Below are 15,279 nucleotides of genomic sequence, written 5' to 3'. Positions count from 1 at the left end.
GTCTAGATTTTTAAATAAGACCTATTCTAAGTGGTAATGTTTCACCAGCATATGTAGTATTTTCTAGCATATGTATTTGTAGTGTATGTAGTAACCAATATTCCTGTCCAAACCTACAGTAATTAGTATATAGGGAGTTTAGAGTCTCTTAGTTCATTCAAACTAAATGGTTTTCCAGAAACTTGTGGAACTTCTGTTGTTTTTAATACTGACCTAACTGTGACCAAATTCATTAGACTAAATAAATTTAGATCCTTCTGCCAGTGCCAGTGATCATTCTTTACCTTTATACGTTTGATTTTCATTGGAAAGGTGAGATTCGCTATGCAAATTTGCATGGACCTTCTGCCATAGTCAGGAATATTCTATGTGTGGGAAAATAAATAAATAAATAAATAAATTGGTCCAACAGAAATAATTCATTCTAGAAAAGGGTCCTGCCAACCTGAATGTTTCTGTGAAGAAAAACTGCCCAGTACCTATGAGACTGAAGAACTCTACAGTTTCTATAGAACTCTATAGAACCAGATGGGGAATTTGAAGTGTAGAATCCTATTCTGCTATAATCACAGCTTACTGGGTTGTTTTTTGAGTATCTGTTTAAGCAATTCTCACACTTTGGCTTTTCTTTTCCTTAGTCTCTATTATAAGTATCCAGAAAAAAAATGTTAGATTTCGAGTACAAGAAATAATTTTAAATGACCCAACAAAAGCTTTTTCTTCCAAGAATCTGTCTATCCCTCAGAATCTATTATTTTCCTTCTTTTCTTAAAAAAAAAAAAAAAAAAAAAAAAGTATATAACATTATATAACCCCAGAATATCTTTATAGTGCTTGTTGACATGAAATTGTAAATATAGAAAGATGTAATAAATACACACTGTTTAATTTAGGTTTTATTTATTTTTTGAATTTTGGGCAGGCTTAACAACATGGATCACCTTCTGAATTTATCTATTAATCACATGGTAGAAAACAAACTCATCTTTTTATCCACAGATTTCTCCACTACAAGAGTAACTTTCTTAGAATGATTCAAAATAGTTTTATTTATCTAAAATCATTTGTATCTAAAGAAGAGAGGTGTGGGGGGGATGAGTGTTGGAGTGAGAAAGTATCTTTAAATATTTTTAAAGAAGTGACCAAGTCAAAAAGTAATCAATGATCCCCTAACACATAGAATCATAGAATCATTAAGGTTGGAAGAGACCTTCAAGATCATCTGGTCCAACCATCACCCTATTACCAATGTCACCCACTAAACCATGTCCCTAAGCGCCAGATCCAACCTTTGCTTGAACACCCCTCTGGATAGTGGTGCTACCACTTCCCTTGGCAACCCATTCCAATGCCTGATTACTCTTTCTGAGAAGAAGTCTCCTAATTTCTAACCTAAACCTCCCCTGGCACAACTTGAGGCCATTCCCTCTAGTCCTATCACTAGTTATCTGAGAGAAGAGGACAACTCCCAGCTCCCCACAATTTTAGACTTTTCAGAATGTGGAAATATATAAAAAATATATATATATTTATTGCGATTATATAATAAATTCAGCTATGAATAACACAATGAATCCAATACAACAGGCTTGTAACCCTTAAATAGAGTAATTCAGTTCTGTTTAAAATAGATGCTCTTTAGCTACTCAAGATGCTAGGAAATATGAACCCTGTAACTATTTACATAAGTCAGTAAAGCTTTATATATATATATATATATATTTGTTACAGTACTATTCAATTAGCTTCCCTCTTGGATGAAGAAACAATACACATTCTGTATTTATTTATTTTCATCTACTTCTGGGGAGGAGAGAGATGCTATCACTTTGTCAAGTAATAATCAAGAAACAGTTATTCTTAGAACAGGAACAAGAGATGATCTTGATAATATATGTTTCAGTGACTCCATTGTCTCTCCAACTGAGATAAAGAAAAAGGTCAATAAATCAGACCATCATATAATAAAAAATAAAAAAGTCATACTTGTACCACCCAAATAATTGATGAATGTCATTAATCTAGATGTTTTCTCCTGATCATACTGTATTTACTCTCTGTGTTACATATTGTAAGTAGAAAGCATATTACTGATTAAGATAAAGCCATATAAAGAATTAATTACGTTCAGTATGAATATGGAAGACAGAAGTGATAATTACACAAGGTCAGATTTTGACATGCTTAGCCAATAATTTTAGCAATGAATTCTCCTTATTGAAGATGGATTAGGTAAAGATTGGAAACGCTAGCCAGAAAGCTAGTTTTCTGAAAGCCAAATTCTGTTACCAGAATAATAGAATTAATTTCAGGTTCTTAATATTAATTTATTCAGGTGGAAACACATACTAAGTCTCCTAACTTGTTAAAATAAGAACTCTCACACTTCTGTATGCTTAGATATGGGGGTTATCTAAACTAAATTGATAAACAGAATAGCAAGCGTGCTATCATGTCAGAGTGGAAGGAAGAAAAATCTAGGATAGACATAGATAATAAAGAGGCACGGAAATAAGCAAAGGAAAGGTAAGATGTGCAAACACAGAATGGAACATTTTCCATAGGTTTTGGCTTTGTTTAAATTACAGAGATTGCAATTATCGGGCATTATATTTTCAAATAAAAATGCATTTATTTACAGAGAGAATTTCATTCTCTTTCCTGCCTGAATCTAAAAAGATTCTTAGAAGATTCTAAGAAGATTCTGAGAGTCTAAGAAGATTCTTCCAAATTCATCTTTATACTGAAAAGATGTTGCTAATAAATTTGTGACTGAGATTATTGAAAGCCTAGATGTGGGCAGCCAGTTAAATTGACTTGAAATTTCAGTATATGAAATAGAGATGGGAGAGAGAACACTACTTTTCTAAGAATAAAAACAAGATTAAGCAGCACTTATACTACATCACATATTCACTCAAAACTTAGTGACATTTTCTTTAACTCCTAAAGATTCATTTGCAGCCTTAATTTGGATTTCAAGTGTTATAAATATGCTTTATATGAATACTTTAATAATAATATATCAAAATTTTATCTGTAGTTGTTGCCTCAGCTCATAGAGAAAATAATAAATAAATTAGGAATACCAAACATGGTGAATGTATAAACTATGCATTATCTTTCTTAAGATATATAAGCCTTTGATAACTTTTAGGTATCTTATTTTAACTTTTAGGTATCATATTCTACCCATAAAGTTAAAGCTAAGTCAGTTCTACTAAATGAGTATAAATAGCAGTCACTTAGGCCACTGAAACTGAAGCTTGAAATGAAAAGACTATTTATAAATGCTAAAACTGAAAAATCTAATACAAGTGGTGATTTGCATCCCTAGCTACTATGACATACCAATTTTACTCAGTGACTGATAAAGATTTACATATGTGCCGCAGATGGATTCTGAACTGACCATAACAACTCAGACAGACTTGGGGCTATGGGGTTATGGGGTTATTTGTATAAAAAAAAAGTCTGTACACAACTAACAAATAGTAGTTAACAGGAAAGATAGCTCTAACAAAAACAAACAAGAAAAACAAAACAAAATAAAACAAAATTCTGGCATTGCACAAGTCCTTGCAATGCCAGTGTCTGAATTTTGTGCATGATTCTGGTTGATAACTCAGAAAAGAAAAGATCTATGAGAAATATAAAATATATGAAATGGATTCTATATTAAGAACAACAAAATTAACTGGGACCATTAAGCCTGGAAAGGAGATGACTGAGGAGATAATACAGAAATCTACTTGTTCATAGGTATCATAGAGATGAGCTAAGGTCAGTTTTTCACCTTATGATAGGAGATGCAAAGCTAGTAGGATTAGGTGTCTTTACCTTACAGTATAAAATTCAGCTATGGAATTTCTTGCCAAAGAATCTGTGGTTGTTAAAGAAGACAAGCTGATGGAAGAGAACTTCTCAGAGGGTTAGTAATTACAATGCTTTGCTCTGGCACAAGAATCCCTTGTGTTTTAAACAGCTGAGGCTGGGGTAGTATTCATAGAAAACATCACAATAAATGTGCACTCTTTGATTGATTTGTCAATTGTCAGTACTCTTGGTAGAACGGTAAAAAAGGAAACAAGTTGTTGGAACTGATTTTCCTTCAACATTGGATTGGTTGGATTTTTTAAGATGGTATTTTCAGATTGCATCAAATAGAGAAGGCTGGGAAGTATTCCTTAGGATATTACCATTATCAATTACTGATGTGAAATAGCTGTGTTAGATGTTAGAAATAGCTTATTTTTCTTTTTATGTTATGCAATCAATGATACAGGTGTTTTTTTTGTTTGTTTGTTTGTTTGTTTGTTTCCAAAATGGAAATAAACAGCCTTCTAAGAAAATCACTGAAAGCAATTAATATTTGGCATTTTCTAATAGACTTCTAGCAGACTGGAATATTCTGGATGCAGTTTTAGCTTTCAAACTTAAAAAAAAAAAAAAAAAAAAAAAGAGAGAGAGAGAGAGACTTTACTATTAAAAATTTAAGGCTGTCTATAAGCTATATGGCTGTAGTGATCTTTATTTAGTATCACTGAATCAGCTGCTTATTCAGCAATTTGAAATTTTAGTGAAAGTGGGGAAAAAAAAATAATTCAAATGGCACAGAAAATGTCTGGAGGCAAAAAAAGTGTCCAAAGTTGATTGATCAAAATACAAGGGATAAAATTAGAGCTAGAAAGCAGAACTATTTCCAGGTTCAGAATATAAGATACTGAAATCTTTAAGTCTTTAAAACAATTAAATTATAATTTTAAGATAACTTTTCATTTTCAGTTTCTAGGTGATGTTGTGGTCCAAAGTTAATGACTTGGTGGAAATCAACTTTCCAGCTTGTTTTCCCTGTATTTTTCATATCCAAAATATTACCTTTCACAGCTTTTCCCATACTGAATTGATGATGTTAAATTATGCAGAGGACAAAAGGAAAAATCAATAAAAAGAAAGGAAGTGGAATGGGAGAAAGTGCTGCAAATTTTGACATATTATATTATTCACTGCTCTAGCAAAAATAAGAAGACAAATATGCAAAATTTAAATTTTCTATTTTCCTTTTTTTTTTTTTTTGTTTAATAATTTACTCAAAGAGGGGGAAAAAGTCTTTGTTTAAAAAGGCTATTTTGAGAAACACCTTTTTCCAACATTATAAAATATTACTGGACAAGAATGTAGCTCCTTTCCATCAACTCCGTTAAGCAGGAAAAGAAAGATTTTATTTTTTTTATTTTTATATTTTTATTCTCCTGCTTATTTTCTAAGCAGGAAAAGAAAGTTTATATCAGTAGTCAAAATGCATGAGGACACTCGCTTTTTTATATATAAATGTGTGTATATACTTTTTAATGTCTAAGCAAATAGAAATATATTAATCTAATTACAAATATGAACATAAAGTTATAGTTAAATTTGTTATATTCTTTATATGTTCTTCTCTTATAGACATATTAATAGTTATACATGTATCTATTATATAGTTAGTTATTATACATATGCATATGCATATACATATACATACACATATACATATGCATGCATATGTACGTGTGCATGCTTGTGTGTGTGTATGTGAATGCATATACATGACCTTAACAGCTTGAGGCTTTCTACTACTCTTCTGTGAGACTGAAAGAAATTAACACATCTTCATTTTTCTGGATGAAGGAGTTATGTAAACAAATCAGTTTCCACTGAAGTTCTAGATCTGAGAGGACAACTGTCAACAGACCTTTGGAGATACTAAAGTTGGTGCCCATTTCACCCTCACAGCTTCCACAGATATTTAGTGTGATGACAGGGCCAAAAACATGTCTAACGCTAAGCAGATAATCGGAAAATTTTGAGTTTGGACAGATAACCCACTGCAGGATATAAAGATATAGAATTATAAAATCAGAAAATACAATGCAAGGCATTTAAACAAACTTGACTCATGCAAGTAAATAGACTTACCAATCTCTTTTATATTGTTTGGAAGGACTACTTCAGTAGTTTCCATTCCATCAAATGAAACACTGAAATACTAGAGAGCAAAAAGTATCTGTATTTTCTATTAACTTCTAATCAAAATGAGCCTATAGAGAGTTAATTGCATTTCTGAAACACCCTATCAAGACCCCATGGTTATGGTTTAGTAACTATGCTCTGTTTTGATCACATATGGGAGAACTGAAGAAGTAACTGAACAGATAACTATTATTATTATATTTTTTTTTAATGTGTTAACATTAAAATGTTTCCAGAGAGGGTAGATAGAACAATTTTATTATAAGGGAATAATTAAAGATTAATTACATGTTTACTATAACAACTTTGTTTCCATCTCTCATCATGTTAAGTTTTTCCTCATCTTGTCAAAAATACTTTGTAAGAATGTCATTGCAAGGAAGCACAAGTTTTCATGAAGATATGAAAATCTTGTCTAAAAGAAAGAAAAGACAACCAGAAAAAAATCTTGAAAGCATCTCCAGAGGGTGGCATAAATACAGCTGCCTTTTGTCCCTTCACAGAAAAAAACATCAAAATGTTAACTCAGCTGCAGTTCAGGAAAATCAGTTGGATTGAAAGAGACTGTACTGAAAGAGACGCAAGAATTCAGTAGTCATGAAATGAGGAAGGTGACTGTCACTAACATAAAGATGACATAGTTGTTTTGATTTCATGGCAAGATCCTCAAGGTATAGAATTGTCTAGAGAGGATATTTCTCTCTGCATCTTATTGTTCTACCAGATGGGATTATAAAGTTACAGACACGAGTAGGATAACAGTTACAAAAGGATTCAATAATAATCCAGTGGAGATATGCTTAGGAATAAAATTCAAGTGCCATAAAATGCTAAATAACTGTGGTGAAGGAATATACAAAACAAGTGATGCACAATGCAATTAATTGATAGTCACCTGCTGATTGATGCACATCTGGACCCCAAGCAGTGGCACCCTGCCCACAACCAGTCCTCCCAGTTTTATTGTTCAGCATGACACCATACATTATGGGACATCCCTTTGGCCAGTCTGGGAAGCTGTCCTGGTTCTGTCCCTTCCCAGCTTCTTGTGCATCCACAGCTTCATCACTGGTAGGGCAGTTTAAGAATCTGAAAAGCCTTTGACTAAAACATTGGTATTTTATCAGCATTATTCTCATTCTAAATCCAAAACACAACACCATGCCAGCTACTAGGAGGAAAATTAACTCCAACCCAGATGAAACCAGGACAGGTTATCAAATCTCTCTAATAGGAAGATTAGTTACTATCCAGATGGCAAATGAACAAATGAAGTCTCCTTTGCAAGTGTCCTGGCAACAGCATTTTCAGGTGAATAAGATAAAATTCCCCTGAACAGCCATTCTTCTGAATTTTAATAACCAGCTGTCCCATGGTCCTTTGGGACCATGCCAGCACATGCACCATCTATTGCTATTAGATCCATTCATCTTAAATTGTGTATAAAATATCTCTTAACTTGTGCAAAAGGTGTGGCCCTATATAATTATTCCTGCATCTGCAGGAAAAATCTCTACTAGATACTTAGAGATGTCTTCCTTATACACTATTTGGTCTGCAGGTATCTCCAGGGATGGTCAGATTGTTAATCTTGGACGTTGATCAACAGATTGAAGCAAACAAAACTGGGGCATAGCAGGAGATGCCTGAGGTAACCTCTGAGGTTTTTTGAAATTTCAACCTGTATAACTCCTGCAACTGTTAGCAAATGCTTTTCTATGAAACCAGCTAGAATTTCTGTCAGTCTCCTTGTTCAAAGACAGTCCATTGTTTCATCTATCTGAAGAATCGCTGGGAACTTTATACATGATACAGGGAATTGAAAACTAAGTGTGCTGGGTGCTACACAACAATTATAACTATATGAGAAACTTAATTTTTATCTTTCTATCACACTTACAAACTCAAATTCTGTAACTCTTGTCACAGGGTCCTGAAGTTTTTATTGTTTCCATTATCATTTCAAGCAGTTTTTAAGCTTCCTGTTCTAGGTTAGAAAACAACAGCTAAACCCCAAAACAATAGATGAAAAACTATCAGAAAAACTTGCTCCAAGGCCGTAAAGTCGTCTTGCAAACAGGTGCCTAAAATAGAATTCAGATGTTCATGTTACACACTGTGGAAGGCCACTTCAGTATACAACTGCTGAAACAGAGATGAAGTAACAGCAGAATGTTATTATTTTCAGTGATGTACATAAACTCAACTGGGTAGCTGAGAAAAATTACAAGGTCCAGCACACATCCTGTTCTATACCTTAATGTGGCATGAGAAGTGCCTTTAGCAACGAAAAGGAAATGTTCTCTGGTTCTGATTCCTCAGAAGTATGTATACTTACCATATCGGTAATGTGCACATGAAAAAAACATGCGAAGATATGAGATTGGTAATAGGTAAATAAAAGTTTTAACTCATTAAAACAAGAAAACCTACATTAAGAGTGGTGTATTTTACTTTTTTTTTGGAAGTACTACATCAAAATTTCATAACCTTTTCACAGTATGGATTTGAGAATTTGCAAAGAGATGTTTAGCTTTTGAATTCTGGCAGGATCACTCTGATAGCTTCCCTATCCAGGTCTCTTGAGTATCTGCTGAACTAGATTAATTTTCCCCTCCCAATCCTTCATTCTTGTCTGCAAAAATATCATCTCCATTTCCTTCGATGAGGTGTGGAGACTAGGGGTGATCTAAATACAAAGTTTTCATCTCCTTTTTGATGAACTATTACTCTATTTTAATTTTACCTTGGTTGCTATCTGAAACTGATGTTTAATCATTCTATGAAATTGTTCTCATGGATCATAATCCTTTAACCATTCTTACTCCGTGACCAACTATTTGTCTCTTCTACCAGTATATAAGCAAGTACTGTTCAGCAGTACTGAAAATATTGGTTTATTGTCAGCATTGTTTTAGTCACAGATCCAAAAGACACTACCATATGGTCTCCTATGATGAAAATTAACTCAATTCTAGCCAGAAAGAGTAGAGATATAAAGGACTTGCCACCACAAATCTTATGTCTTAATATCTAATACCTGAATATTTGAAAAGATAACTCAGAAATAAAAAACATTTTTGATTTAGTTGTTGTTTTGTTTTTGGTATATATATATATATATTTAACCTTAGTTTCTGTTCATGTGGAATTCATTCTGAAATTTTAGTACAATCACATCACCAATTATTTATGAATTTATTAATCATAGAATGTGGGAGTGTGGCCATGGGCATCGACAAGCCCCATGGTTGGTGATAACATCAGACTCTTAATGATGAGGCCATCAGGAATGTAAAGAGTTTAGAGGGAACAAAGAGGGGTGATTCAGGAGACCCCTTGCTGTTGCGGGTTGCTTGTTCTCTGACCTTTCAGGCTGGATGCTTGCGGTTGCTGAGCAAAGTTGTTGACCAATGAACAGTTAGTGGGAAAGTACTGCTGGGGGAAATGCTATAAGAAGGAAGCCTGTCCTCAGTATGGGGAGGCAACAGATATATAATGAAGTTATGTCATCAATAAAGTAGTAGCAGTTACTGATCCTAAAAGAACCCTGGTGTCTGTGTGGTCATAACGCCACAAATGGTGCCCGAACAAGGACAACTTGATGAACAGGGACAACTTGAAGAAAAGGGACAAAAACAAAAAAGGAATGAATAGGGACAGGCTAGCAGAACAGGGACCAGGACAGGAACAGGGACATTGATCGCCTCATGAAGATAGGTTCAGCAAAATTCAGCAAACTGCTCAAAGGAGCTCGTATAGAAAGTGGCTGGAAATAGGTGCATCAGAGCTGGAAAGAGGCTCATATAGAATGTCATTGGAAATAGGCATACCGGGGCTGAAAAGAAGCTAAAGCTGAGAGAAGCTGACCTGCGCACACAACTGTCCCTCACTGGCCAAAGGTAAGCAGTTGCGCTCTGTGGGGAATCATACGTCCTTAGAACCAAAAAAATGTCCTGGTAACCTTACAGCTTATTGCCTTTATTAACAATCAGACAGTTTATGATCCTGAAACGTGGGACCAAACTGAGGTCAAGGTGTGGGACTCTGCTGCTAAAAACAACAAGATTGTGGCGGGATTGATGTCATCAATAAAGTAGCAGCAGTTACTGATCGTAAAAGAATCCTGGTGTCTGTGTGGTCTTAATGCCACAAATGGTGCCCGAACAGAAACATGAAGAAAACAGGGACATGAAGAAAACAAACAGGGACATGAAGAACAGGAACAGGGACAGGGTAACAGGATAGGGACAAGAACAAAAAAGGAATGGATAAGGACAGGCTAGCAGAACAGGGACCAGGACAGGAACACGGACATTGATCGCTTCGTGAAGTTAGGTTTGGCCCAACTCAGCAAACTGCTCAAAGAAGCGCATACTGAAAGTTGCTGGAAATTGGCGCACCAGAGCTGGAAAAAGGCTCATATAAAAAGTCGCTGGAAATTGGCGCACTGGAGCTGGAAAGAGGTTCGTATAGAAAGTCGCTGGAAATTGGTGCACCAGAGCTGGAAAAAAAAGCTCGAGCTGAGAGAAGCAGATCTGGGCACACAACTGCCCCACACTGGCCAAAGGTAAGCAGTTGCACGCTGTGGTGAATCATATGTCCTTAGAACCAAAGAACCTGATAACCTTACAGCTTATTGCCTTTATTAACAGACAGTTTATGATCCTGAAACATGGGACCAAATTGAGGTCAAGGTGTGGGACTCTGCTACTAAAAACAACAAGATCGTGGCGGGATTGCTCGGCACCTGGAAAGCAATCTCTGAGGCCTTAAAGAACCATGTGGGACCACAATCAGAAATGTGTGGTTTGCCAGACCGTGAGGGAGCTGCAGGCTCGTTTACTGATCCACCTGCTGTGCCATCAGCCCCTCTGCTGCTACTGCCATTGCAGGCCTTTGCTGTTATGCCCCCTGGTGACCTGAAGGTTCCTTTTGATCCAGGCCCTATAGGCCCTGAAAAGGAGTTGGATCTGTTTCCCTTCGATCCAGGAGGAATAGGATACATAAGGCCTGAAGGCTGAGTTGCTTAACAACTTAAAGCAAGACATATTGTACCCATGACTAGCCCTGGAACTCTCTGATGTTTGTAATCAAGAAAAGGAATGGAAAATGGAGACTATTATCTGAGAAAAATTAATGAAGTCATGGAAGATATGGGAGCACTTCAACCAGGATTACCATCTCTAACTATGCTCCCCCAGTCATGGACATTAATAGTAATAGACTTAAAGGATTGTTTGTTAAACACTTGTCAGAATTTGGAAAACTTTGCTACGTTTATGTTTCAATTGATACCTTTTCTGATTGTATTTTTGCATTTGTTCATGCAGGAGAAAAGGCAAAGGATGTGTGTAAACATCTTCTGACAGCTTTTGTACAATTAGGAGTTCCAAAAATGAATAAAACAGATAATGAGCCAGGATATGGGGCCCATGCAACCCACTTTTTTTTTTTTTTTTTTTTTTTTTTTTTTTTTTTTTTTTTCAATAGTGGGATATTCAGCATCTGATGGGTATATCTCATTCTCCCCATGGGTCAGGCAATTATTGAACATGCCTATGATACCCTAAAAGCTATGCTTCTAAAACATAAAAGGGGTAGTAGGGATATGACCCTCAGGAAAAGATAGTTGAGGTATACTATGATCTTAAATTTTTAAATTGATGGACAGAGGAAGGTCCTTGCATCTGTCCGTGCATGAGAAAAGATGACAGACAGATATGGGAGAGAGATCTGGGAGAAACTCAGTTAAAGAAAGGGCATAAGTTGTGGTAAAAAAATTAAAACACCAATCATTGGGAAGGGCCCTACACTCTAACAACTTGGGGTCTATGTCGTGCTTGTGTTTGTCTTAGATGGGTGTCAGCACGATGGGTCTGTCTGGCCGTCTCATCATCTGCTTTAACATGATTACAGCACTCTCCTGCACGGTTTAGACTCCAGCTCAAACAAAAAACAATGTATGGGAAGGTTCCGCTGGCATATGCAGGACCCACATACAAGGATTCAGTAGCTGGAGGGGCAGCCAGAGCCCCCCCCCGGCTGGGCAGCACTCAGTGCCTGCCTCTCCTAGGAATGTGGTTACAAAGTTTGTTAAAGATAGAATTAGTATGACTGGTAGTTTTTCTCTGTGTTTTAGTCTGTGCTAATCGTGATTTCTTAATTTGTGTTAAACGCTCTTTTTTTTATGTTAATAAAGAAGGGGGAGATGTGGGAGTGTGGCCATGGGCGTTGATAAGCCCCATGGTTGGTGATAACATCAGACTCTTAATGATGAAGTCATCAGGAATGTAAAGAGTTTAGAGCCTTTCAGGCTGGATGCTTGGGGTTGCTGAGCAAAGTTGTTGACCAATGAATAGTTAATGGGAAAGTACTGCAGGGGAGAAATGGTATAAGAAGGGAGCCTGTCCTCAGTATGGGGAGGCAACAGATATATAATAAAAGTTATGTCATCAATAAAGTAGTAGCAGTTACTGATCCTAAAAGAACCCTGGTGTCCGTGTAGTCATAATGCCACAATAGAAACCATATTGGTTATTATTCAGAAATTAATCAGTAAAGGATTCCACCATTTGATCTACTGCATTGGAATATTAAATTGAGATTTAAGTCCTCCTAGGAAGACATCAGTAATTACATATAATGAGTGAGATGCGATTATTAAATAAGAATCTAAAGAATGTTATGTAGGTGGTATAAATAGAGAATTCTCATGTCCTTGAAAAAAGACCACCCCCTCTACACCGTCTCACTACTTCTTAAAGTCACTGCTCCAAAACCAAACAGCTTTTCTGAAGCATGCTGTGCAGCTATCTAAATTATTTTTCAGTACTTTCTCACTTTCCAGTTTTTATCCCAGTCTTTAAAGATGGTATGTACAGGTGTTTTAAGGCTGTATATAATTTTCTTTCTGAACTTACCTGTTGAGGAGAAAAATATATCAGTCCTTATCTTTTTCATGAAAAAGCCTACAGGGATTATACAATTTCCAAAAGCTCTTGAAATCAACAAGAAGTCGGTCAAACAACTCCACAATAATAGACAATTTCCCTTCCACTTTTCTTACTTGTCAGAACAAAAGAAAAGTTGGGACCTTGAAATTATTACCTGTACAAGTATCTACAAATTCTATGTAAAATTTGGATTAAATCCTTGAAAATATTTTCATATAACTGAATAAGACATATTGGCATTTTTTACTTGTGTACAGTATCACAATTTGTAGATCTTGCATTCAGGCAGTTATGCACTGTTATTCATAGTTATGCACTATTATCCACAGAGATGATTAAGAGATTGGAACATCTGTCATATGAAGAGGAACTGGGCTAGCGTGTCCAGTTCTGGGCTCCCCAGTACAAGAGGAACACGGAGCTGGAAAGATTTCAAAGAAGGGCCATGAAGGTGATTAAGGGACTAGAACATCTCTCCTATGAAGAAACACTAAGAGAGCTGGGACTGTTCAGCCTGGAGAACAGAAGGCTTGGGGGGATCTTATCAATGTGTATAAACACCTGATGGGAGGGAGTAAGAATGAGGGAGCCAGACACTTTTCACTGGTGTCCACTGACAGAACAAGAAGCAATGGGCACAAATTAAAACACAGAAAATTCCATCTGAACACAAGAAAACACTAATCCTGTGAAGGCAGTCAAAGGCATGGAAAGTGGTGGAGACTTCACAGAATCACAGAATTGTCTAGGTTGGAAGAGACCTCCTAGATCACCTAGTCCAACCTCTGACCTAACACTGCCAAGTCCTCCACTAAATCATATCACTAAGCTCTAAATCTAAACATCTTTTGAAGACCTCCAGGGATGGTGACAACAACTTTCCTGGGCAGCCCATTCCAATGCCTAACAACCCTTTCGGTAAAGAAGTTCTTCCTAATATCCAACCTAAGACTTCCTAGAGAAGTAGCAGAGTCTCCATCCCCCTAGATACTCAAAACCCAAGTGGACACAGACCTATGCAACCTGCTCTAGGTGACTCTATTTGAGCAGTAGTGTAGGATAAAATTACCTTCAGAGGTCCCTTCCAACCTCAGTCCTGTGATTTTGTGGTTCTCACTTTGGTTCCTTCATTGCTTTCCCTTACATCCTACAATACCTGAATTTAGTCCAATCTTTGATTTTCCTCAGACTGCAGCTAAATCTCACAGAACAAAACTTATAGTTTGTTACAGGGAACTCTTTGGTTCATATACGCATATACATAAGAAACACATTGACATGAATTTGTGTTTTATTTTGGTTCAGTCTTCATAATAAACTGAAATATAGCTTGCAATTATCCTTGAAAAGGAGGTAGCCTAGAACTGCCAGAGCCTGGAAGGATTTGGTGTCAGAGGTTTCTTCTGTATAAAACAGTACAGTTCAGCTCCTTGTATTCCTTAGTGTTTTTTTTTTTTTTCCCCTCACCCTCTCTGGACCCTTCCTGCAGCTGACAAGTGATAGTCTTTGAAGCAAGTGTCACTGTTGATCTGAGTACTTGCCACCTTTGAAATAAATGAATTCTCTAGCAGCCCAAGTGCACAAAGCCTGCAATTGCTTCAGCCCAGCCCCTGTTCACTTGCCAAAGGCAGGGCAAATGTTATCACCACTTAAGAGGATAAATATATCTTATGTTAAACTGTCAAGAAGGCATTGTTTTAAAGTGAACAATTTCAACACTTTATTTCACATGTACTGCTTAAAGATGTTGTGGTATAGGACATATCTATTTCTGTCACACAGCAGTAACACTTTATATTCATCCTGTCTTTTTCTACAGAATCTGAAGACATGAATAACTGAAAAAACTATGACAATGAGCAGATTTAACCAAACACTTCATTTTCAGGAACACCAAGTGGAACACCTTTGAAACCTGCTCTGATAAACAAAATTTGGTTGCATATATTAGATTTCACAGGGTGGTGGGTTTTGTTTATTTGTTTGTTTTTGTGTTTTTGACTTTTTCTTTTTCTTTTTAGTGGTGACTTTAGGATTATATTCTCAAGTCTGATACTGAGTAATTCAAACAATACTGAGCGCTAAATTATATAACTAAATAACAGTGTGTATGCTAAATAAGCATTAGATACCATATGTGCATTATTCTTGATGATAATGAAAACTACGTTTAGTTTGTCAGTCTATGGCAGACCATTTATTCCCATCCCCTTCTGTGACAATTTTTCTACCAATCTAAGTCACATGAGACCTCCAGATTTTTTAATCAACAGGTTGAGATGTTCATAAAGTTTTCCCTGAGCAAGGAGTG

The 15,279-nt window shown here is 36.1% G+C and overlaps 2 long non-coding RNA genes across 2 annotated transcripts in view; both read right to left on the bottom strand.

Annotated features, from left to right (window-relative positions):
* Positions 1-15,279, bottom strand: part of LOC118162375 — a 924,537-nt gene that overhangs the window by 197,404 nt on the left and 711,854 nt on the right. The gene's annotated exons all lie outside the window — the stretch shown is intronic.
* The window catches only part of LOC118162374, a 9,674-nt gene continuing 5,510 nt past the window's right edge, over positions 11,116-15,279 (bottom strand). The window contains exons 2-4 of the long non-coding RNA XR_004748426.1: positions 14,971-14,975; positions 12,274-12,279; positions 11,116-11,315 (exon numbers count right to left, since the gene is read on the bottom strand). This is a non-coding gene — a long non-coding RNA (uncharacterized LOC118162374). The remainder of the gene's footprint in view (positions 11,316-12,273; positions 12,280-14,970; positions 14,976-15,279) is intronic.

Source organism: Oxyura jamaicensis, chromosome 2, assembly GCF_011077185.1.
Source record: "Oxyura jamaicensis isolate SHBP4307 breed ruddy duck chromosome 2, BPBGC_Ojam_1.0, whole genome shotgun sequence".
Taxonomy (NCBI): domain Eukaryota; kingdom Metazoa; phylum Chordata; class Aves; order Anseriformes; family Anatidae; genus Oxyura; species Oxyura jamaicensis.
Note: the sequence above shows the minus strand (reverse complement) of the source record. Positions and strands in the feature narration are given on the sequence as shown.